The 23,319-nt window shown below is 41.3% G+C and overlaps 1 protein-coding gene across 1 annotated transcript in view; it reads right to left on the reverse strand.

Annotated features, from left to right (window-relative positions):
- Positions 1 to 22,291, reverse strand: part of LOC139150594 (uncharacterized) — a 195,065-nt gene extending 172,774 nt beyond the window's left edge. Inside the window, 1 exon segment of the mRNA XM_070723031.1 lies at positions 21,854 to 22,291. The gene's annotated coding sequence lies outside the window, so the exon portion shown is untranslated.
- Positions 22,292 to 23,319: the final 1,028 nt, after the last annotated feature.

Consider the following 23,319-nt stretch of genomic DNA (forward strand, 5'->3'; position numbering starts at 1 on the left):
ATCGATCACGTGACCTCACCTACAGCCCAAGGTCTGGTTTGCCTTCGATCAGCATGGTCCACGTGATCGTAGCTGTAGACTTAGTCAGTATTGTTGATTACGTATGTAGAGGCACAGACACTAGCCTTGTAAACCCTCAAGCCGATGACCAGGTCACATGGCCAAAATATTTTTTCCTATGTCGGAACATTTCCGTGTGTTGAATGTGGACGATCGGTGCGATGTTATTATTGATTTTTGGAAAGACAATCAATTCTTCGAGTTTCTTTCTTGCCTAGCTAAAAGATAGTCGCTGTTTTGAATTTCAAACCTGGATAAAGCTTTACATGACCAAGAGAGCTGCATAGTTTATTTGTGACCAACGGGCCAAATGCTGGTTACCATGGATATTGAGAAAGATGAAAGTATTCCCCAATTCTAAGAATCGTTTAAAAGATACAAGACAGACTAGCCCGTAATTTTATGGCGGAGTGACGTCATCCATACCAACGTTTAAATTAACTGTTTTTGCTTTAAGGTGCTTTCGGGATCGGTTTAAGGCACGGTTCCGATATCTGACTCTCTCGGAGCAAGATGCAAGGAAGAAAGAAGTGATAATGGATAAAGTATAGCTGACGATATCCAACTCAGGGTGTAAAAGCAACAATTTTGAGAAAAGCAAAATTTGAAGTAGAATCAAACATTCTGCTCACATATTTGTAGCCTCGCTAGTTTTTGTAACACCATTTTTTATCATCACTTTTTACATTTCAAGATGATAGATTTCATTCGGAGTAAATTTAAACAATAATGATGCTCGTTGAATGTACACATGTTGGTAATGATTGGAGAGTCTGCGTTTTAAGCTTTCGGCAGTATAGACAAACATTTTTTCAACGATGGCAAAAGTAGTGTAAATTGCGAAATTTATTGGTGTAACTCTCCGGTAGTGGCGTATTTCCTTTCCGTATTGAAAACATACAGAAAGCCGTCTCACGCACAGCTAACGTCTCTATAACGTTGAATTGTGTAAATTGGTAAACGGAAACTCGGACAAGACCAAATTAAGAAACGCCAGGGAAAAAACGAATTAAAAGCAACGTAAGTGATCGTGGGGTGTTAACGACACCGTGGGAGGCCTCATTTGGCGGCATCGCTCTCTGTTGTAGGCAAAACGAATGTCCGCGGTTAATCGATAACATAACTTTCACAAAAGCCGCGATGCCCCACAGACACTCACCTGTTGTCGAACTTTATTGCAAGAAACGCAGATATTAATGTTCTTTAATTGATTTACAGCCCATATTTATAGATTGTGACGGATGGATTGCAGGCAGACAATTGCATTTATCGCGCAAGTTAGTAATTTTCATTATCTCGCATTGTTCGTCGGACGGAAATTTTTGAAAAATTGTGCGCGGGGTGTTTTCTTCTGTGACATTTTAGCGTAAATGACAGATGACTTGGGTGAACCCGTGCACAAAGAAGTGAATGAAGAAGGAGCGAAAAATATTGACGACACGCTGAAATATTATAGATGATTCTGTTTTGTCTTCGATCTCAATAAAATTCATGTTCCAGATCCGTTGAAGGGAGCATGCAGTAATTACCTAGGGCGGGTTAGGGGTGATTCAGAACGTTTGACTCTACCGTTGAGTTCTACTTCCCGATATCACTGATTAAACTGTGCTCAAAATCGAAGAAAACGTTTAGTATGCTTGTAGCAAGCAAACATAAGCACATATACAATAATATCAACTTCCACGACATCAACGTGTTCCGGTATTAAACATAACATGATTTGGTTTTTACGTCATGGTGTACTCCAGAACAATAATGTCACTTTTTCTGCGATAAATATTTGATGGAAATGTTAGAAGCCGTTTTCCCCCACCCAAAATAACCTGTTCGTCTTGGTTCTTCGCGGAATAGGCCTTCATATACATGTAGCGACAGCTTTGCAAGATTCTCAATAGCAACCAACCAGTTTCTAAGTTTGTGGGGAAAAGACAAAGGTACGAAAAGCCACTGATTATGCAGATCTCGTGAGGTGCGAGATTTGCCCTAATCTGCACTAGGGATGATTGGCTTGGAAGCCGGAGCGCCTATTAGTTGTGCATGGGTTTGTAGGATTTTCATGATCCTTCACGATATTTCAAAAAGTAAAGATTTGCAATAAAAATAAATTCAGTCGGATTGCTACCACTGCCCACAAAAATATCAGCCAAAAAACCTCATAAACGTTTAGCTCACTGTTTTGAAAGTAAGACATTGGGTATGTCAGTAAATATTTCCCCATCATTGATATTTCACAAAGGCTATTCATGTATCTAAACGATCATGAGCGAGACACTTTTGGAAGTGATAGTACCTGGAAATGATGCAGAGGATCAGTTACAGAGTCCATCAGAGACACCAATGGTTGATCTCCTCACAAAAACGCTGGATCATCTCCAGTATCATATTGTTCTTACGTTGACGAAGGGCATACAGGCAGAATGTGTTCTTTTTGCGTTTTTTTGGTTTTTTTTTTGGTTACGCTTAATAATGTTTGAATATCTAACAGTTTCATTTTTAAAGTGTTGTTACAATTATGCATTTCTCAACGGTCATTGTGTCCACATTGTCATGTCAGCAACGAAGGAGGCTAGTCATTGTGATTGAGCTCCCGGGGAACATTCAACTGCTCGAACAAAGATCAAGCAGCTTCTACTCGATCAGTGGCCTGCTTGTAAATTGTTAAAGATGATCATCACTCAAGGCAGCAAGATGATTTCTTGTCAAACATAATTTCAAAGGGAGTTTGCATTGTTTAATTTTTCTAACAAAGGGATACGTTTTCTTATTCTTTCCGTGAAGTACTATATGTTGAGATACAAAATACAAGCTCTGTTAAGGTAGAATACGCCTCTGATGGGACAGATATCCCAACCCTCAAACTTTCACATTTCTTTTCTAGTATACCACATGTGGAGGCTCATTTCAAAGCTCTTGGTGTGAGAATTATTTTCACCGTCCTAGTTTTTCGAAAATCTTATTTTTCTCCATAGAGCTAACACAGGGATGGCGGCCATTTTGAATTTCAACCATCGGTAAGTCTTGGGTAATTTGTATCTCTAGTACCAAAATTTGCATTGTGATCCTCGATTTTTATTCTGGATTTTGAAAGAGAAAGGTTGAAAGATTCATTGAGGTAGATTAAACAAGTTCAAATCTCTCACTTTCGAGGCGCATACTACCTTAAGTCAACATATCGTGTACAATTTTGACTGGTTAAATTCAGCGTAGTAATGTTCAGATCTGACAGATGCCACAAAAACACGGTGTATTTCACACACGTTAAAACCGTTGTGACAAATTGAACGTCACTTATCATTCCGACATGACTTTGAGATTAATAGAAGACGCTGTATATCACAAAAAGAACAAAATACACAAAAAAGTTCCAGCTGATGATGACGTTTTAACTTGTCAATCTGACAACAGAACAAGAAGAAGAAGATTCACGGGACATGGAACGTGAGATATTCAGAATTACTGTTCTCCAACCTATATTTTTCATGACATTCGGTTTAGGCTAAGTTTCAATGATTGATATGGGGAGTGACAAAAGAGTCGTTTGTCTCTCTGTTCACTCTGTGCAGACTGTGTTCTCAAAGGCACGTTATCTGCATTCTGGCGTCGTTACATTTGAAATTCGTCACGTCTCAGGTTTTAGCGTGCCTTCAACAAAACGTGCAGAAGGAGAAATCGCAACGATGTATGGAGCTCACAATTCCTCACGGCACATCTCCGTGATTGGCGCACACCAAATACCTACAGGTACGAAATCTCATATTGCTCCTCCTCGTATGTGAAGTTTACAAAAAAACCCAACAATTGTTAGCGTTTCTTCAATAACTTAACTACTCTTCTACGCAGTATTTCTAAATTTTGGCATTCATGAACATCCAAAACGTGCGCGTAGCTGTTGCGCTCACTGGAATGTGCGGACGGCTGAGATTTACTGTATGATGACTTGTGTGAACCGCCCTGTTTAGAGGGAGTATACCACACGACGAACAATGATTCTGAGTGGCCAAGGCCATAGTACCTAATATGACGAAGTTAACACCATCTGGAACTTGGTGTTCATATATACGAACATATATATCAACTTCGACGGAAACTTATGACATCTGTACGGTCCTCTTCGCTATGTGAACAGCGCCGCAGTGTGTAACATGCCCAGAAGGGCACACAAGCTTCTCTTTCGCCGCCATCTACTATTGCACAACATATCACGGTGCATCGTCTTATGTGTGATGTGCTGATATAAAACAGTAGACGCACGCATTGCTCGTTTATATTTAGCAAACTATTTCTTCACATGAACGACTGGTACCTTCAAGACAACTTGTGGGTATACATTTGGTACTCTTCGATGAACATGCATGACGAGCGCCACCGTGTGAACCTGTTCCGTAAGTTCATCGGACGCTTTTTTACAAGCTTAGGGCCTGAACAGTCTCATTGAGGATGAGAGCTGATGTTTTTCAATAACTGGACCTATCAAAATCACCGACTCCCTCCCCCGCGCCGTAGTAGTCTCATGGACATAGCCTGTGTATGTAGTTAGTCAACAATACTCACATGTGTCGACAACTAAATTCATAGGTAGAACAATATTACACAGGGAGAGAAAAACAAAGAAATTCTCTCTAATTAGCAGAAAAAAATTCAACAAATGTCATCAAAAGATGCGGGTGCTACTCGAGGGGCCCGTTTACATGAGCTCTCGTCCAATCAGAATGACGCATTGGCGTCCTTGACATACTGGCACAAACGTGATTCATAATTTCACCAAAAATGCTGTATGCATTCATATTTCTGTGGAGTGTATTTAAATGTGAGTAAATATTTTCAACCCTTACATGAACCGGTGACCCTCCTCTATCCCTCCCCAAAATCGTTATTTGAAGAGCGACCCTCCCTCCAGTAACGATAGGCCCCCCCCCCCTGATATTAATCTTGCATTTTGTTTGTAAGGACCTGCATGACTCGATACAATTTACTTCAACTTCAACGTCTATAAAGACCAACTAGTCACTACTCCATACACTGTACGCGTAAAATCCGCTATTTTCAGACGTAAGCCACACGTCACACTACTCTCGATTTCCTGAGTAGCAGAGCTGACTGTCACCGATAGGTCATTCAAAACAAACAATATTTGATTCTGTGATGGACACCTGCTATTTTACGAGCGTATAATCGCGCTCTTTACACGGCATTCAGCTACTTCATGAGCGTGTACACGTGCTTTGCATGAAAGATACGGCTACTGGCAGATACAGAAGACAAGTCAGTCGTTATCTTGGGTAGGTCTGATCATCGATGATACCACCATGGTCTGATTTGCCATTTGGACTGCCATCAATACAACATTGGTATCGCTTCTTCCTGTGTATGAGTACAATTCTAGTGGCCCTCACGCGCACTTGCGTGAAAAGTAATTATGGTCCCTGAGAAAACTACTGTTCCGTTAGTTCTAGACCGGGCTAACGACCGCAATTTTCTGATATCGAGGATTTTTAAAAGGTCGACGAAAGTTTGCTCACAGTCTCTTGGTGGGCTATTCAGCTTTGGGACTATTCGCCCCATAGCGTACAGAAGCGAGGTGTTTCTCGCTTCTGTACGCTCGTCTATAAGGCGAATAGTCCCAAAGCTGAATAGCCCACCAAGAGACTGTGGTTTGCTCAACTCGGCGTGTTCTCTGTGGCGGTAAAAGAGGAGTACATGCGACACTAGCCTTATCCATATAGACGAGGTATTTTTGCCTTCGGAGATTGGCGAAGGCCAAAGATCTCTGAAGGCACAAGTACGTCGTCTAGGGACTAGGCTAATGCGACACGTAATAATCGTAACCGTAATAGTTAATGATGGTGTAAGACATTGGTTTTGGTAATAAAATCAGATCGGCAAATCAAGACGTGAAAGTGGTTGGTCACTGCGTCACCGTGGGTGGCGCAACCATTGTGGTGAATAATCACCATAATCCTGGCGGCGCGGCGCGCGGCGTCGCTCCGAGCACATCAGTGGCACATACTGTTTCTACATGGCACGAAAGCATATATGCTGTTCAAGCCAAGAACACATGAAATCTTCCTTATGCGTCACACTTGCGAACACGATTACATGATACTGCACAATTATATATATATATATATATATATATATATATATATATATATATATATATACATATTTTTTTTTCTACGAGTTTATTTGAGAATAATAGCAGTCTATAACACAATACACTTCTCCGGTGCTGAGATAAATTTCAGTCCGATAAGATGATCTAGCCTTTGTATGTCTCAAGGGCATACAAATACAAATTATCATACACTTTTTATCGTCATCGATACATTAGATTTTTATCACATTTACACTTTAATAGTGTTCCTGCTTGCTAAAATAATGTGATCGGTTTGAATAAATGCGTGACTCATGTGAAGACAGCGATCTGCCGCGCTGGTGATGGACACACCGAGGTGGTGCCCAGTGCTTTACACGAACAGGATGATCAGTATGAAATAATACACACCAATACTAGTTGGCTATGTTTAGGTGTACCTACATATGATACCTCGACGGAAAACTTAAAAATACAATCTTCGAGCGTTTTGACGTCGCAAAAGCAGAAATATTCTCACAGAAACTGAACTTGATCTTGAAGGGCATTTTATTGGGGGAAACGTCTACATTGTGTATTATGAAGCGTACAAATATGAACAAGCTCCATTCTGCATAGGTACGTCCTGACTTTACATTTTAGCTGAACGAATAATTGAACTCTGTTTATTTGTTAAAATAAGCAACTTCAGCGCGTATAGGATCTGAGTTTACGGTTAATATAATTCCATCAACGGAACGTTGAGAAGTTCTTTTCGACAACAGTCCAAGGGACCGTGATTCGACATATATATTTTTAAAAAACATAATCATTTATGAACAAATAGGCCTATGTCATGTTCAATGGGAAAACAGTCGCCTTTAGCTGAACAATTTCTTTCTTTCCCCAGTTTTCTCAGTCTCAGGTCTCTCCCTTTGTCTTCTCTCAGAGAATCGAGGAAGATTTGCATAAACTATACTGTACTTCGATCGAATAAACATAGTGCCCATGGTCACGTGTCATCTGTTGTCGACTACAAAAGTTTGCGCACGCTCTCCCAACATTTAACAGTATTGTCTACATGTCTCGCCGTAACGCTCCAACTTGAGACACGGATTGAAAGCATTTTTCAAGCTTGGAAGGATGTTTTACGAAATTGCTGCTTTCTAATGGCACATAATGGATCCAAAAATAATCTGTGCATCTGCGCAGCGGGTAGGCATCACTGTCGACCGTCAACCGCACTCTCCGTTTTGCTAAGCAACGGTGAGCCACGCAGCTGTGTCGTATACTCTGAAATGCCTGCGTCTGACCCCCCGCAACTGTAGCATTTCTGCGGGTCACTAATGGGGGTGTATAGATAACCCTGTGCATGGAATCATCCCTCAGTTCAGCTCATGCGAATAATGAAATGTTGCATTGAACCGAGCGAGAAATAACCTGGACAGTTGATGCGTCTGATGCCCTTCAGAGTGTCGGATCACGTGTACACGTGCTGAATGGCACATCCCTACTCTTGTGATTATAACAAAATGCAAATTTTTGGGTAAAACTCGTCGATGAACATTTCAGCCGTCTGGGCCTCGAGGCTCCGCTGACAGCCAAGCGTTAGGCAGTTCAATTTTACAGCGTACGTTATTGGGGGGGGGGGGGGGGGGCATTACATGCAAATTGTAGACTACGTCTAAGTATTGAGGCGCCCATGGAGAGCGACTTCTGACGTCAAAGAAATGAGAAAAACAAAAGAAAACGCAACTGACAGCACGTTCCAGGCAATGTGAAGGGCGTTTTACATTCAGTCTATTGAAGTATTGAACTCGCGCAAAAGAAGTGGTTCGAACTTGAATTATGGCGGGCGTTGTCCGCAGTCCTTCCACTTGGACTCCATACTGCTGTAGAGCCCCTTTAAATCCTTTCAAAGGCGCGCGCATTTTAGCCTATTAGCGCACTATTCAGAGTGCAGGGCACGTGCAGGAAATTCACAATGTCCAGAACTGGATGTCGTGTGCTGCGTGCCAAAAAACGGCCAAAAATAATGTCTCTTTATCATCTACTTGCTGAAATTCTACAATAATGGCTCTGAGCTGCTCGCAATTTGCCCCCAATCGGGTCAGTGTTCATTGATGACGATCGTACTGCCATCGTGTAATCGATAATGTAATTGATCACATAAACAACTCCAACAAATATACGAACAAAATCAATTTCCATCGTGACGGGCGAAACATGAATTTTCGAATACCGTAATGGCCATGGGAAACTGCGCACCATATACGTTGATTTGAACAATGGTTCAGTAAAGTACAAACAACTCTCAGCTGCAGCCACTTGCAATCATAATGTAACAATTTCTGATCGGAGAATCATACACGGCGTCACAACATCCATCATATTTATATCCAGCCACGCCCCGGTGATTCCCGTTGATATTTCGGGGAGGGCATGGTAATTTCCTCAAATTTGTCTGAAAGTCTCCAGTGCAGTTGGAGTCATTTCCGCACACATGACTCATACCAATTTTCATGTAACATTTTGAAATGTCGATGGTAATTAGGGTTCAGAATCTACCTCCTGGCGTAGGAAAAGGAAAAAAACACGATTTCGCCTAAAACGCCCCGGTACTCTTCTTTCGTTACACAGCGATTGACTTACAGGAAAACAGCGAGCCCCGTGATTCAGACAATGTTTTATTTTTTGAAGGGAAAATGGATAAGAGGCTAAGGGGGTCGATGAACTGAATCCGAAGACGGATAAATATTTAAAACAAAGACCGTGGTTCGTTTACATCGCTTTTTTTGCATCAGGAGGAAATCTAGTATTTAGCATTTTCAACGAGTCTGAACACGTTCTTATATCGGTGTTTGTTCTGTTGAGATCGGGCAAGAAGTAGGTTGTCTGCGGATTTTCACATATTCTGCCTGGCAACGATATAATTTCTCCTCCGATACATCAAGCTCTGCACTTGTAAAGGGAAATGAGTTAAAAAACACCCAGCTTCGAATTACGAGTAAAAATAGGGTGAAGTCACATATTGCCAACAGCGGCCATCTGCTGCCATGTTCCGAATAAATAAAAGGATATGCCGTGAAATCGAATACTTTTCACGACGAAAATCCGCCCTTGGATGCAACTTTTATTCGCCCTTCTCAAAACCTTAAATCCTCCGAGTTTGCCATGTGATGGATAATGGGGGAACCAATAGGGATCTTATCCAAAATGACCCTTTCTGAATATAACTTGATGATTCACCCGCAACGTGTAATTTACATTTGAATTGGTACACACTCGTCGCCTTCAAGTAGGTGCACGTTACTGGCAGATAAATTTCGATCAGGCAAACCGTAAATAATGGTCCGTTAAGTGATTTTCACTTGCAAGAGGCTAGTAACAGTTACGCTATCGAGTATGTGTACTCACAAATATGATTTACACGTACTGAAATTTATGGGTTGTGTATAAAGAGAAATTCCCCCCGTGTATGTTTGGGAAATAGACTGTCTTTTACATCCAGAGTGCTAAAGTGAGGGAGTCTTTCTTTTGGTGGAAACTTTCTGTTTTAACACGATATCAACAACTGGCAGTTCCCATATACCGAAATTCAACGTGTGGGTACGTAACCCAGATTGCACGTAATAAAATCAATAAACTGGAAAAAAAGCGTAGCCTATCAAACACAAGGAAACCGATACATGATTAGTGATTAGGGCACTGGCTATACATCAGACCACGTACAAGTATTTGTCTGAGCCCCCCCCCCCCCGACTTGCTCTGAGTCTGTGGGCATATAAATATCAATACAGAATATATTGAAAAAATAAACTTAAGCAGACTGTTAAATCAGTGGTAAACTGTTGCGTAGATCTTGCGATGAACGGGATGGCCCATCCACAGTACTACCAGTTACTGCTACCGAGAAAAGCCAAGCGACTGGGGATCAGTCTAAACCCCCCCCCCCCACCACGTCCTCTGCATTATATTACAGGCGGCTCTTGAAAGCATTAGAAATGAAATTACAAACAAACAAAGCAGTTCGGTGGCTGCACCGTGCCCTTGGGAGATCATACATGCCTGTTGATTGAAGTTGAAGGCCCGGATTTTAATATCACCAGAAGTAATCGTCGGGAAACAACATCAAAATTTCAATAGTGTAAAAAATGGATCAGCGTACTGTGAATAATTTATGTTCTGAAAAAGTAATGCGATTAATGGTTGTTACGGCTTTTGATATGTCTGTTGCGCTGATACCGACGGAGTAGACGAGACAGGTCAATTCGCGTGCAGTGACTCCAAATGCAGGCCACATTTCTACTAATGCCGATGATATCTAAGGTGACTTTGAAGTGCAATGATCTCGAAATTACCATTTCGAGCGTCTCCATCATTTGCTGAGACATTCAGATTATTGATTGAAATATATTTCTCGGTGTTGACATTTCCGTCTGTGAACGCCACCACTTCTAGTTGGATCGTGTACGTCTGCGGAAATGAATTTTCCGTTTTGCGTAATTTTTGCGCGCACGTTAAAGCTTCTTCTGCCTAGTCGTGTCATGCGCAGTATAGAAATTCGACCGTCAGGAGACTATAAATTTTTACCAAAATTCACCAAGGGGAGATTTACAGGCACGTTGTCCGAGAGGACATATGCAGAAAATCGAAGTGAGCGATAAGTTTGCAGTGGATGGAAATCATGTGATCGAGGGAGAACTTTAAAAGGTGTCCCCTCTGAGGGGTTATTTGCATTCAAAGTGTTGCGGTTACTGTACAGGTTGTAGTTACAACTGGTGAAATAATGTTGTCTTATAGACCGCGCATAGCGTTCGTCGTTACGTTTTGTTCCATACGACCCTGTCCGGCAACAGATTGCTTCAACACGTGTGGTTCAAACTGCTCTCATGCCCTGGTCGGTACGGCGACAAATGGACAAAAACAGAGGTGTGAAATAGATTGAAATAATGCAAACACTGCCGACCTGAAACTTATCTATCTACCTCTGTGTCCCCATGAGAGAAATTAAAAAGAGAATCACAAAAAATGCAGCCCATAAAACACTGCACTAACCTGACATTAAGGTGATAGTATTCTCAAAGCAGCGCACCAAAACGACGGTTTTATGGTAATCTCCGCCCATGCAGTTTGGAAGTTGTCTATTTTTATCCACCATGTACACTCTGTTGCGTGAGGGCTATTTCGACGGGTTGATGATTATTTTCAGTTCGTCCATTAGAAGCGTGAATTTTGACTCTACAGCGCCCATTAATCTTAATCAAAATGCGAGAAATACTGATGGCTCTATAGCTACTACACTATTTTACAAAGTTACTTTCGATGAAAACAATTATGTTTTTGTGGACAAGTCATGGCGGGGTGATTATAACAATTGTAATGACTCTTAAAATACTTGGCAAATTCTTAAGCCTGCTTGACATTGATAAACGATGTAAACACCTAATTTTGACGCATATTAATGAAACTCATTCACTCATCGAGAGCTCCTAATTGGAATTTTGGGACTAATTATCTCGGAAACGGTCCAGAGCGCCGTCCTGACTGACGCTGATAGATGAGACAAGCACTTCGCCGGAGCTCTACTATTTCCAGATGCGCGACTGGATGATTTTCATAGTAGCAAATTTTATCAAATGTGCATGAAAAGCCGGATTGTGTACACATGAAATGAAAGTCAATGAAATCGAACGAGTAGTAATATGAATTCCATTCATCGTGCAAATTCTAGTAAATTGAACGGAAACGTGCGTCAAGTATGTAAACGCCGTGGACTTATTATAAAGGTAGTTTGCCATCGAAAGTGAAAGACTTAAACTGTTGCTCAAACTATCCTCATTTTCAACCATTCTCTTACTAAATCAAGAATAAAAATCAGGGGTCACAACCATGCAGAGTTTGGTATTAGAGAAAACAAATTGCCTAACATTTAACAGATATTTGAAATTCAAAAAGGCCGTCATCCCCTACGTGGAGAAGTGAAATGTTGCATTTTCGAAAAAAGACTATAAGACGGTGAAAAATTTTCTTACTCCAAGAGCTTTAAAATGAACCCCCCTACGGTCGTCTTGGAAAGTATTGAAAAAAATTGAGAGTAATTTGAAAGTCCGAATCCATGTCCCAGGGTGCATTCTACCTTAAACGCTGCAGCCCAACCATGCCCGCCCCCTCCCCCCCCGTTTTGTCCCCGTTTTTCCCGGAGACATATTTAAAGTTGAATATCTTATACTTTTCTGGGGACTTCATACTTTTACCAGAATTATGCACCCTGGGGAAATGAATGTCCTGTTTTCCGTCCAGTGCGCGTTCGTCATTTTAGTTTCACTACAAAAAGTGTATATTTTCGAGTTAAACCAGGATTAAGCGAAACAATAATCTAGACTCTTGAACAAAATGTACTGGGCCGTCCGAGATGTTCTAACTGGACATGTGCAAGCGTTCGAATTGAGTAAAAGGGATGGAGAACTTTTTGGCGGATTCAAAACCACGTGTCATCCAAAGCCTTCACAAACAAAGGTGTCCCTTTTGGAGATCGTTTGCAGACAGGATACAGCGGTTCGATACTGTCTCATAAATCGCGCTCCGTGTTCACCGTATCCTTTTGTTCCACACACCAGTTGCATAAAGTTCCCTTCAACCAATGCGTTTCAAACTACTCTCATTTTCAGAATGAAAAGCACTGAGATCTGTTGATTACGAATGGATGGGAATAGCGTTCACTCAGCATCTACGGAATATTTTGACCACACAGGAGTCCTGTGCAGACCTGAAATTTAACCGTATGCCATTATAATCTAAGAATATTGTTATGGTAATCCTGACCCATGTTTTTTGAAAGTAAGTGTATTTTTATCGCGTACATCTACATGATCTACATGATGTCGCGCTTATACTGTTTCGACGGGTTTATATTTATTTTTAGTTCTACCGATAGAAACATAGATACACTCGACAATCCTCGTTAATCTTATTCAAAGTGCAAACATATTGATGTATTCCTACTTTTTATGCTATCCAAAGCGGCAGTCGCTGAAAAACAATTAGGGCCTACCGAGGCATATTTTGCGAGATGATTTATTGTAACCTAATTACATTGTAACGGCTCTCCAGCTATTTCAAAAATCTTTCGGCCTTCGATGGCATGGACCAAAGAAGTAAACATTTTAACACATGTTACATGCAATGACACATATTGACAAATTGACCGCTCGTAATTTTGAAATGTGGGTCTGATTGTCGAGGAAATGGTCCGTGGTCACGGTTGTGGTGTTCAAGGTGATTCCAATACGAATGAGAAATGCCTCTGGACGAGTCGCGTGAGGGCGTATTACACCGCGAAAAGAGCAGCGCATCCAGACAGCCGAATGTTCAAGCAAACTATACCCAGAGACGGCGGGAGGTCTGTGTATTCACCATTCTGCTGACATATGTGCTGTTTCGATGAACAGAAATATCTCCCTTGGGATGCAAATGACGGTGTTTTTAAGCACAAAACTCCCTGAGTCGGTAAGCTCAAGACATCGAAACAACGTAAAAAGCAGAGTACCACTTACTCATTTTAGCCATGCACGACGAATATTCCAGTAAATTATAAAATGTTACAGGTAGTGTGGTTTTCTACATTATTTACCATCGAAAGACCAGACAGACAGCCCTAGCGCGCAGTGTTGAATAGGTCGAAACAAGGTGGCCATTACAAGGTCTTGTGTTTGTTTCACAGAATCAGATGTGATTATTAATGTACAATTCCTCGTAAGACTTTGGGCGGAGAAACATGAACCGTGTTAAATTTGGGATAAACGGTGCATTAGACGTTAAGTGCGACAGTTATTAGAGATAACTTGCTTACATTCTTCTCTGTCATAATAATAAATTGGCAATGGAAACATTTAAAAGAGGATAAGGGATATTAAATGAGCAAGAAATGAGCAGAAAATTCGGATTTTAATCGTTCAAAGATATGCAAAGAGACCTTTTCAAAATGTTGTTTTTGACGGGTCAGTAGCTGTAACATTCGAATTTTTTTCGCTTGTTTTGTTTTTAATGTTGACTACAGTTCCTTGTTCTACTCCCAAAGGCACAATAGAATACACAGTATTCAGCTCATCAACTCAGCCTGTTCATGTGTAGACTGCATTGTTAATTGCTGACACGTGGGTTCTGGTCCGGACTAGATTTACAATGTAAACAATATACAGCGCATTTTACACGCTGTGTGTATTGTGACAAGCTTTTGGGAGTAGAACAAGAAGTTAAAATTGACATACTAAACAGTGTAAAAAGCCGCCTGAAGTTACATCTACTGGAATAGCCCTTTAATGATGAATGCTACTATTGCTTCACGTTGTGTTTTGATGGCGGGCCCGGGAATCGATACACTCTAGACTGCTAGCATGCCAGGGTTTTTTTTCAAAATTATCCATCGTCCCTACATATCTCCAATCAGGCCATATCCTACGGTCACGAGAATGCAGGTATCATGAGAAAAGTGTTTATCGACAACAATGTAATGTAAAAAAGAAGGATCCAACATTTGTCGCTCTTCCCGTCATGCAACAGAAGCAACGTTACAGTGAAATCACAACAAGAATGCATTGTCACCATCACTAAATATTAATATTAGCAGGATTCGAATCTGAGAACATCATATATCTTTTTTATATTTCATGCACGCTTCGTTTCACTTGCAGTTGTTTATAAATCATGATCAATGATGAAGTCGGTAAAATATTCATCCTTTCATCCTCTTCAAAACATTCTGCATCGGAAAATTTCAAAGGCTTAGTCAAATCACTGGCGAGCACGCAGGCTGACGCTGAAACGAAAGTCTGTACTCCTGAGCTAAATTTTGGGTGCCATGAAGCAAACTTTTGTACATTTTTAAATGATGTCATGCCCATTGAGTTTTAGCTACATTAAAACAGACAGACGTTGCCAACAAAGTCAACGTCAGCAAAGGCGGGGGGGGGGGTGGGTTCGCGCAAGCATGTCATAAAATTTTCCCCGGGAGGTGTCGGGACAGAAAAAAATTCACGAATTGTACCTTCGTATTATGTTCGTTAAGGTTTGTACAGAAAAAAATGTTTGTCTTCTAAATAGAAAAATCATATAACATCTACGAAAAGGACACTTAAATATAAGCTTTTGGGGGAATTTGTGTACAAAGTGAAGAATACTGTATGCCGGATGCCGGGGTTGGCAGAGAGAGAGAGAGAGAGAGAGAGAGAGAGAGAGAGAGAGAGAGAGAGAGAGAGGGGCAAAGAGATGTTAAGTCCATGGTTTCGATGAAATGTACAAGATACTAAACCACTTAGAATGTCGCAGCAGGCACTCATCCCATATCTGCGGCATCATTAATTTCCGCTTTTGACCCCAGATGTTTTAAACAAATGTATGTATTAGAAAAAAGAGGTCAAGAAGTAACAAGAACGTAATTGGCTTCAAGTTACTTGTCGTCTCGTGGCTTTGTCGTCATTTTCGTGCGGTGTTCTCTCCTTCCTCGCACACAAGGCACTGAATGGAAGCGGCGACGTCGAAGGAACGTTAATGAAAAGCACGAGCTCTGATGTCGAGTGGTTCTGTCTCCCGTATCCAATTCAAGGTTGATCAAAGATGACTTATAAATATTACATGGCAGGCGAAGCGACTTATAAAGTTCAATTTATTTTATCCGTTAGGCATTTCACCTGTATCGACCTCAATAACGTCGCCATTCAGCCGGCCCTGCGTCTTCGGGGCACTTGCATCTTCCCTTCGTTATCTGTCGCTTGTTTCCATCAGTTTTGCTTCTCTTTCGCCTGGCCTTCTTAATTTACTTCCCCTCCCAAAACAAACGTACACCTACAGAACTTGAGTATCTCATTAAACAGTCTTTCAAGGAGTGTCTCTTTTCTTTTGATTGAGCTGATATTTATTGCTCCGTTTCGAAGAGGACTTTAATGCGTACTTTTTTGAGTAGGGTGATCAAAATGATAAAAGGCCCATTTGTGACGGGGCGTTTAGGATTGCTCGTATTCCCTTTATCAATTTAACAAGGTTGGGACGCAAGAGCAGTCATGGGGCTACAAGTCAAGCCCTTCAGATGAATCTTTAATGCAGGTGACTTGGTTTTAATTCTCGGCCCCGCCAACTCTCACATTAGCGTTGATCTCTCTGGCCCCATTAGGGTCAGACTCGTTTCAACTTTGACGCGACAAAAAGTCGCCTCTAGCTTTAAGCAGTAACGGCAAGTCCCAAATGCAACAAATAAGGACGCCTCGATATAAAATAATTCCCTGGCTTTCACTCATCGCGGTTGATTCCACGAAAATGTCAAGACTTTTCAGCACACCTTTTTTTCAGTTGACAGAACCACAGCTCCTACACCTTACTTCAAGGTAATATTTTCAATCCGAAAACGTTCGCACAGCCCTTGCACTTATCTCGCCGTCGCCATCTTTTATTTGAATGCACTCTGACCTCTTACGGCAAGATGGCTTCCGATATGAGACGCTTTGTCAAAAGATAAATCGCTATACCAAAGGGATAGTCGTTTTGGAAGAAACGACAAAAATGTACGGTATCGATATCTGATGACTGGCGTTTCTTACCCCCTAACTACAAGTAAGATACCAACTGCGGACATCACCAAATTGAAAGTTACATTTGAACACGGATGCATCGCGATTGAGAAGAGAATTCATGGCACATGTGCACATTGTAAATACGCATATGCCATTATAATGTTGGCGGAAGCAATTCAAATTTCGACAATTTTCTACGATGATATTTGACTGCATGGTTTCAAATTGATATACGACGTTCTTCAGTTAGTGAGAGAGGATGTACGTGCAGTATTTTTTCAAACAAGGTTATTTTTCCCGCAACCATTACGGAAAATTAGCTCTGGCGTCGACGCGGAAGGTTCTTTCAGCTTTCTGTCAGCCAGGTATAATCACAGAATATCGGAAGCAATTACTCGTCTGTCGTATCATTTACATCGGGTAATCGCTCAGGTAATCTTCGTAAATAGACGGGGAGAAGACTTATAGAGAAAAAAACATCCTGCAACGATGGCAGTTTGCGAAAGAAATCGCAGGATTTGACGTCATCGCACTCATACTAGTTTGTGGCATTAACCGCCATGAGCGGAGGGATACCAAGCTTAGGACGATGGGTTAACATTTCCGCTTCAACTTCCCACTACCCAGTTCTACGGCAGATGTGGCTTCGCAATTACTCGCCCCCTTCTATTACTAGAGTTTTTCTCTTCTCATAGACAATAATGCACTTGTATACAGTCAGTCTGACCGCTCATTTGATGTCGCTGTGCTGAAGCTTATTAGAGGCAACAGTTGCGAAATATTCATTAACCTTCCAGAAACAAACCGGTAAATGGTACGTTAGGACTGTAAATCGGCCATTTTAAATGCGCAGCCGACGTGTTGATTATCGGCAGATTTGATAGGGCCATCGATTTAATTTTATCTGAACACTGGGGGCGACAGCATCACTGGATAATGACGCCATGTAGAAGGTTTTACTATTCACACTGTCAGGTTAATGGTCGAGACCCTTTCTGTTAAGCATTGAAACATGCAAGGTATTTCAGAAAAGAGTGTATGGTCATGGACCTTTGCTAATTGCAAGGCCAAAGAATTATCTGAAGAAATTAGTGTACTCTGTCACGGAGTAATTTCGGTATTATTTCCAACCTAATACAGTCTAATCCTTTACAGTATCCCATTTTAATGAATCTCTTGCCTTCAATGTTCGACAACTTTTACTTTCTTTCTTTCTTTCCAAAGCAAGTTCATTCACCCCGAGCAAGCTAATGAAGAAGAATCGTGTTCATTATAGCGGGAGACAAGACAGGAACACGGAACGTAGGTCAGCATAAAAACGTGCCTGTCTTTGCAAATGTGTTTCATTGCATCAGTTACCTCGCGGCAAAGCATTGACAGGCTTTTGATGAATCAGGGAAACTGTATGTCCACGTATATGTATTTCTTTTCATTTGTTGCCTGCCTGTCTGTCTTGTGCGATTATCATGGGACCCCAGTTTGCCGTCAATTGTTTGTCGTACTGTAGTCAAGGAAGTTTTACCTCTGCTATGTTTAAGTTCTTTCAAGGCAACGGCTCTCTGGTTTATTTTCAGTTGCTCGATGTACTCTAGATGGTGGTCCCCTTCTTAGCAAGAACGTAACCATAAACCCTCCAATGCTAAGACGCGGATGACTGGATCAGTGTCAAGAACTCCTTTTACTGATGGACAACCCCGATCGATAACTTCTGACCACTGCCCTGGATTTCCCTCTCTGTAGGAATTTGAAGTTGCCCACCATTTCATAATATATGTGAAAAAGGTTTAATGAAGGGGATCGTCGCATCAACTCATTGGCCACGCTGCCGCTTTAACTTTGGAGACTCGTTTACGGTTTTGTAGAACCAAGTGCGATTTCCGCGTGACCTTGTATTCTTGCACCTCAGCTACTATTTCGTTTTTGTTGAAAGGCCGGTTTTAATAGCGATGCGTGACGTTCATTTGAATGTCTTTCAATATTTTGAGCTTTTGAAACAGACTTCTTGAATCGATCATCCACAAGTGAACAGGCAACTAAGTAGAATTAACGGCAAGGGTATGTACAGAAAACAGATTGTACCGTAGGTTGTAGATGGTGGCCCCCTCAACCTTAGCAGTTTCCCTTCCCGGCGGCTATGAGAACAATGAGCAAAAGATAGATACATTCCTGATAATTTAAATTCAAAATGGCTGCCATAAGCTTACACTGTATTTTACACTATGCATAACAATTAAGTATTCGATTTTCATAAAAAAAACACGTCTAAAACTTTATTTACTCTACTGACTTAAACATTAGTCCACCAAAACAGGCAACAAACTGAAGGTCCATGTATCTGTCCCTGAGGCGCATTCTACCTTAAGGTCACAGTGGCTTTGCATATAGCACAAAGTACTTTGCTCAAAATCTATTTCTTGAAAAGAATCATTCAATTTTCATTAGTTTGTTTACCCCAAATTAAAATGTTGGTTGGCTTCACCTTTTAGAATGACAATCAGTCGTAAGTTCGGCGAGAAATAATTTTAAATCTATAAGCAGATTTAACGTCAGAAAGTGAAAACGTCATAAAAGTGACTGTTACAATGAACCGATGGGGAAAATGCCTTGATAATGGCAGTGATATTCCACTGCTGACATTGATAACGAGGGAAGCAATGATGATTTTGCGGCAGATCTCGGGAGATTGGACGAATTTATGAAGAACAAGAAACAACAGTTGGTCAATTGTATGTAAATTACTGTGTATTTCATTAGTCAGAAAATGAAAGTTTTGAAAATATTTGAATCAGGTGGTACCTAAAGTTTCCTCATAACGACAACTGTGTTTGTATTTTAAACAAGACAACACTGTCTATTGTTCACAATCTTGATGGAGTAACTTGAGGAGACCCGTCTTGACAAGGAAAGTCAGTCTCTAGTTTACAGACTGGTTGCAATGGACAACCTGATAGAATCATCTCCTTTCACATACAGGAGAGTGCATGTTTCAGATTTTATTGAAATACAAAACTTGAGTCTTTTTGCAAATTCTGCACTGCCCCCCCCCCCGGTCACCCCTAATTTTTCATGACACCCTAATTTCTCTTCACCCACCCGGCTTCTTTTCTCGTCTGTATTTGTACCTCAGCTTGCGCGAAAGCATTTCCCTGACTTGCGGTTGGCTGTGACCACATCACAAACATCGTCACGTGACGTCACTCATCTCGTAAGAAAAGTAGCCGAGTTGACGTACTGCAGAAAAAGTAAAATTTTTCGGACGGGGGAGAGAAGACGCATGCTCTTGAAATAGGGAATTTGAACCGGTGTGATTCATTTGTATGTCGGAGGAACCGAAATAGCCGTGACGTCACGACGTATCTTTCCGCGCGAGTGGCAAATGGTTATAGTTTTAGTAGTCTAGTTTCGAGTAGAACGTTGGGTCGCATTTTAATGAATGATATGAAAAAAGGCTGGCTTTCGATGATAATCTAAACGTAGAAACGTGTCACATTTCATGGGAATGCAGTTGATTCGGTTCCGCATTGTCCATGCGGTTATTCTTCGAAGAAAAAAACCCCACTTCATTGAAGATTCCATTGATGCAGAGAACGTTATGACAGTAAAACCCACACAACCCGCGTGTGAGTGCATTTAGAAGAGTAGCACATATATTTTCTTGCAGTAATTTCCTACCTGGATACTCAAAGGTAATAAGTCTTTCGCTGACAGCGAGGGGAAAAATCGCACACTGCGGTTTCGAGTGCGGCAAACAGCGCTTTATTCATCAGCATGTGCAATTGAAGTTGTGCAGGCGTCTCTCAATGTAACGTTATAAATTACCCGAATCAAGCGAACAACATTGATCAATACAGGTAATTGTGGCTTTACCATCAAGACGCCAGAGAGTGTGAAAAGCGACTTAATTCCATTCCCCCCGCTAATTACTCTCCTGTCTTCTATGCACGGCTCACCGTTTCACAGACAGTCTGCCTCCGATCTTAACGAATAGGCCTATAATCGTTTACACGTTGCGCGCGGCCTAACGCTGAAACCAGACCGATATTGAAAGTCGGAGTCCTCGGGTGCAGCATTGAGGGTCTATAGGGGCAGCTTGGTTAGCAAAGGAATGCCGTTGATTCGCAAACCATTACAAAGATATTTCACAAGTAAGGCCAGAGATTTCATATTAATCTAAAATCTTAGTTTTACAGTTTCGATAGTAATGCAACAGAGTCAAATATTTGCGGTGTTCGTGTCTTACCTTTCTATGTAAATTTATCGGAAACAAAAAGAAAACAAACAAACAAACAAACAAATGAGCGAACATATAAAAAAGCACGCAACGCATCGCAATACCGAAAGTTTTACATGTCAAATGTCGTCTTCCGACGCTACGCAACACAGCCGCACTGCTCATTACGCCGAGAAATAGGAGCTTTTAAAGAGAAATCTATCGGTGATATTGAATTCCTCCAACGATTCAATATCGGTGAAATTTTACCCACTTTTGCTGGTTACCCGCGATCGAGCTCCACATCCGGCGAAATGTACATTAAAACAGCCACGGTGGCCGAGTCTCTAAACTGCGCACAACCCCGTGAAATTGATGTCAAATAATTGGAAGCTTTCACCATGTTTCGGATTTGATGAGATAAAAGCACGCCTATCATTAGCCAGTATTTGATTTAAACATATATAGTCTTTTTTTGCAAGGCTAGGCTATTATAGTTCTGTTCTCTCGGTACGTGCTGATGGGTCGACTTTTAAAATTACTTTTCTTATATTCAGTCGTGGTCCATTTACGGTGCACATGGACAGCAACGGTGTACATGCATAGCTTGAAGATATTTTTAAACGACATTTTAAATCAAATATACGGACTTTGAGCTGTTTTTTTTTCCGGAATCCATTTGGTGGACAGAATGGAAAATCGCACTCGAAAAACACGTATTGCGCAAACCATAGCATGGAAGCTGTCGATGTTCTTGTGATGACAAGAGCAGCAACACCACTGTGCACTTTCAACGAGAAAATAGCTTTTAAAGGTATATCCCTCTTAAAAGACTTACTTCGGAGAGAAAGACCGTGATCATTAAAAGTGCACACTTCTTTTTTTCGGATCATCCTCCATAGTAATGTTTAACAATTAAAAAAAACAATTGTGTGAAAGAGATACCTACCTCATGCCACGCTCGACAAACAGGTTTATTCTTACGCTCCTTATCTTCGCGTGGATTCATTGACGGGGAGAAGGTGAAACGCCAAGTGGCCCCCTAAGTCAGCATTAACAATCACTGTTGTTGTGCCAACCATTCGCTCAAATACATATCCACCCTTGCCATACGATCTCGCCGTAAAATTAAGAGACAGGGACTGTGATTTTTTACGGGCAAACTCCGGGGCGACCGCGGAACAAAAAGTTGCTTGACGGAGGTGAATTTAGCTGGAAGTAACGCGATGAAACGACATCGTTCGCGCCGTTTTATATACCGCAGTAATTTCCAAAACCATTACACAGAGAACTTCCCTCCGTTTCGCTTGTACGTCACGTCACGTCTCGGGCGCGGACTGAACAACTGCTATTGCAACCGACGTGCTATTTCACGGATGTGGAAAGACCTGTAGATTTAGAAAACAAACACGTGTGACTTCAATATTGTTAGGGCGGGAAATAAAAAAAGTGCAGCAGCAACATAAACGAAGCACTATAAATGAACGCAAATTAAAGGAGCGATAGAATCCACCGTACTGATGTGTATCTACCGCTATTTAATAATCGAAACGGCATCATAAACGGACTTATGTACCCGTAGGAAAAAGGTTATGAGATTCACTTACACAAAGTGGGGGAGAGAGAGAGAGAGAGAGAGAGAGAGAGAGAGAGAGAGAGAGAGAGAGAGAGAGACTGCAAAATAATGTGCAAATCAATAAATAACCATTGTGATGTGTGCAGTTGCATATTCATTGTAATATGAAATTGAAAATGGCGCCAACCATTTTCGTGCCATTAGTATGGAAAAAATCCCAAATGTACTGTTTGTTATAAAATGGCCTGCATTTCAGTTGCTATCGCAACATAACTTTAGCGTAACAGAATATTACAATTATTCCACAATTCACATGGAGAAAGAAGACCGCCATTTGAACGCGCGAATGTCGTCGGTTGGATCTCACGATTGCACTATCACGACTGAAGCTAGGGCCCCTTGCGACCAGGGGGATGTTGCGGGGCGCCACGTGCAAGGATGCGCAAAACGTTGATGGCTTCGCTCTGAATAATACAGTCCGGGGCTTGAATGAACGCATCGAGGAAAAAGAAACAAAAATATAAATAAATAAAATAAACAGTGTAGATTTTTAAAGTTATCGCAAGACAAGGTATGCTCCAACAAAAGTTCGAAAAACATGAACATATCATATATCAGGAAAGAAAGCTTTGGTAACGCAGAGAGTTGCCCCTTATGGCAAAACTGATATCACCGTGACCGAGGGAGGGACAGAATAAGCAAAATAAGAGAGTGGAGGGATAAACCAACTCCACATTGTGGCCCTGCAGCGCTGTACAGAAACTCTACGTGATAAAAAAAACGCTATCTGAATCCAATTCTTGAAATGGATTAGTTGTTCGTATCAGACGGTACT

Source organism: Ptychodera flava, chromosome 14, assembly GCF_041260155.1.
Source record: "Ptychodera flava strain L36383 chromosome 14, AS_Pfla_20210202, whole genome shotgun sequence".
NCBI classification, from domain to species: Eukaryota; Metazoa; Hemichordata; class Enteropneusta; family Ptychoderidae; genus Ptychodera; species Ptychodera flava.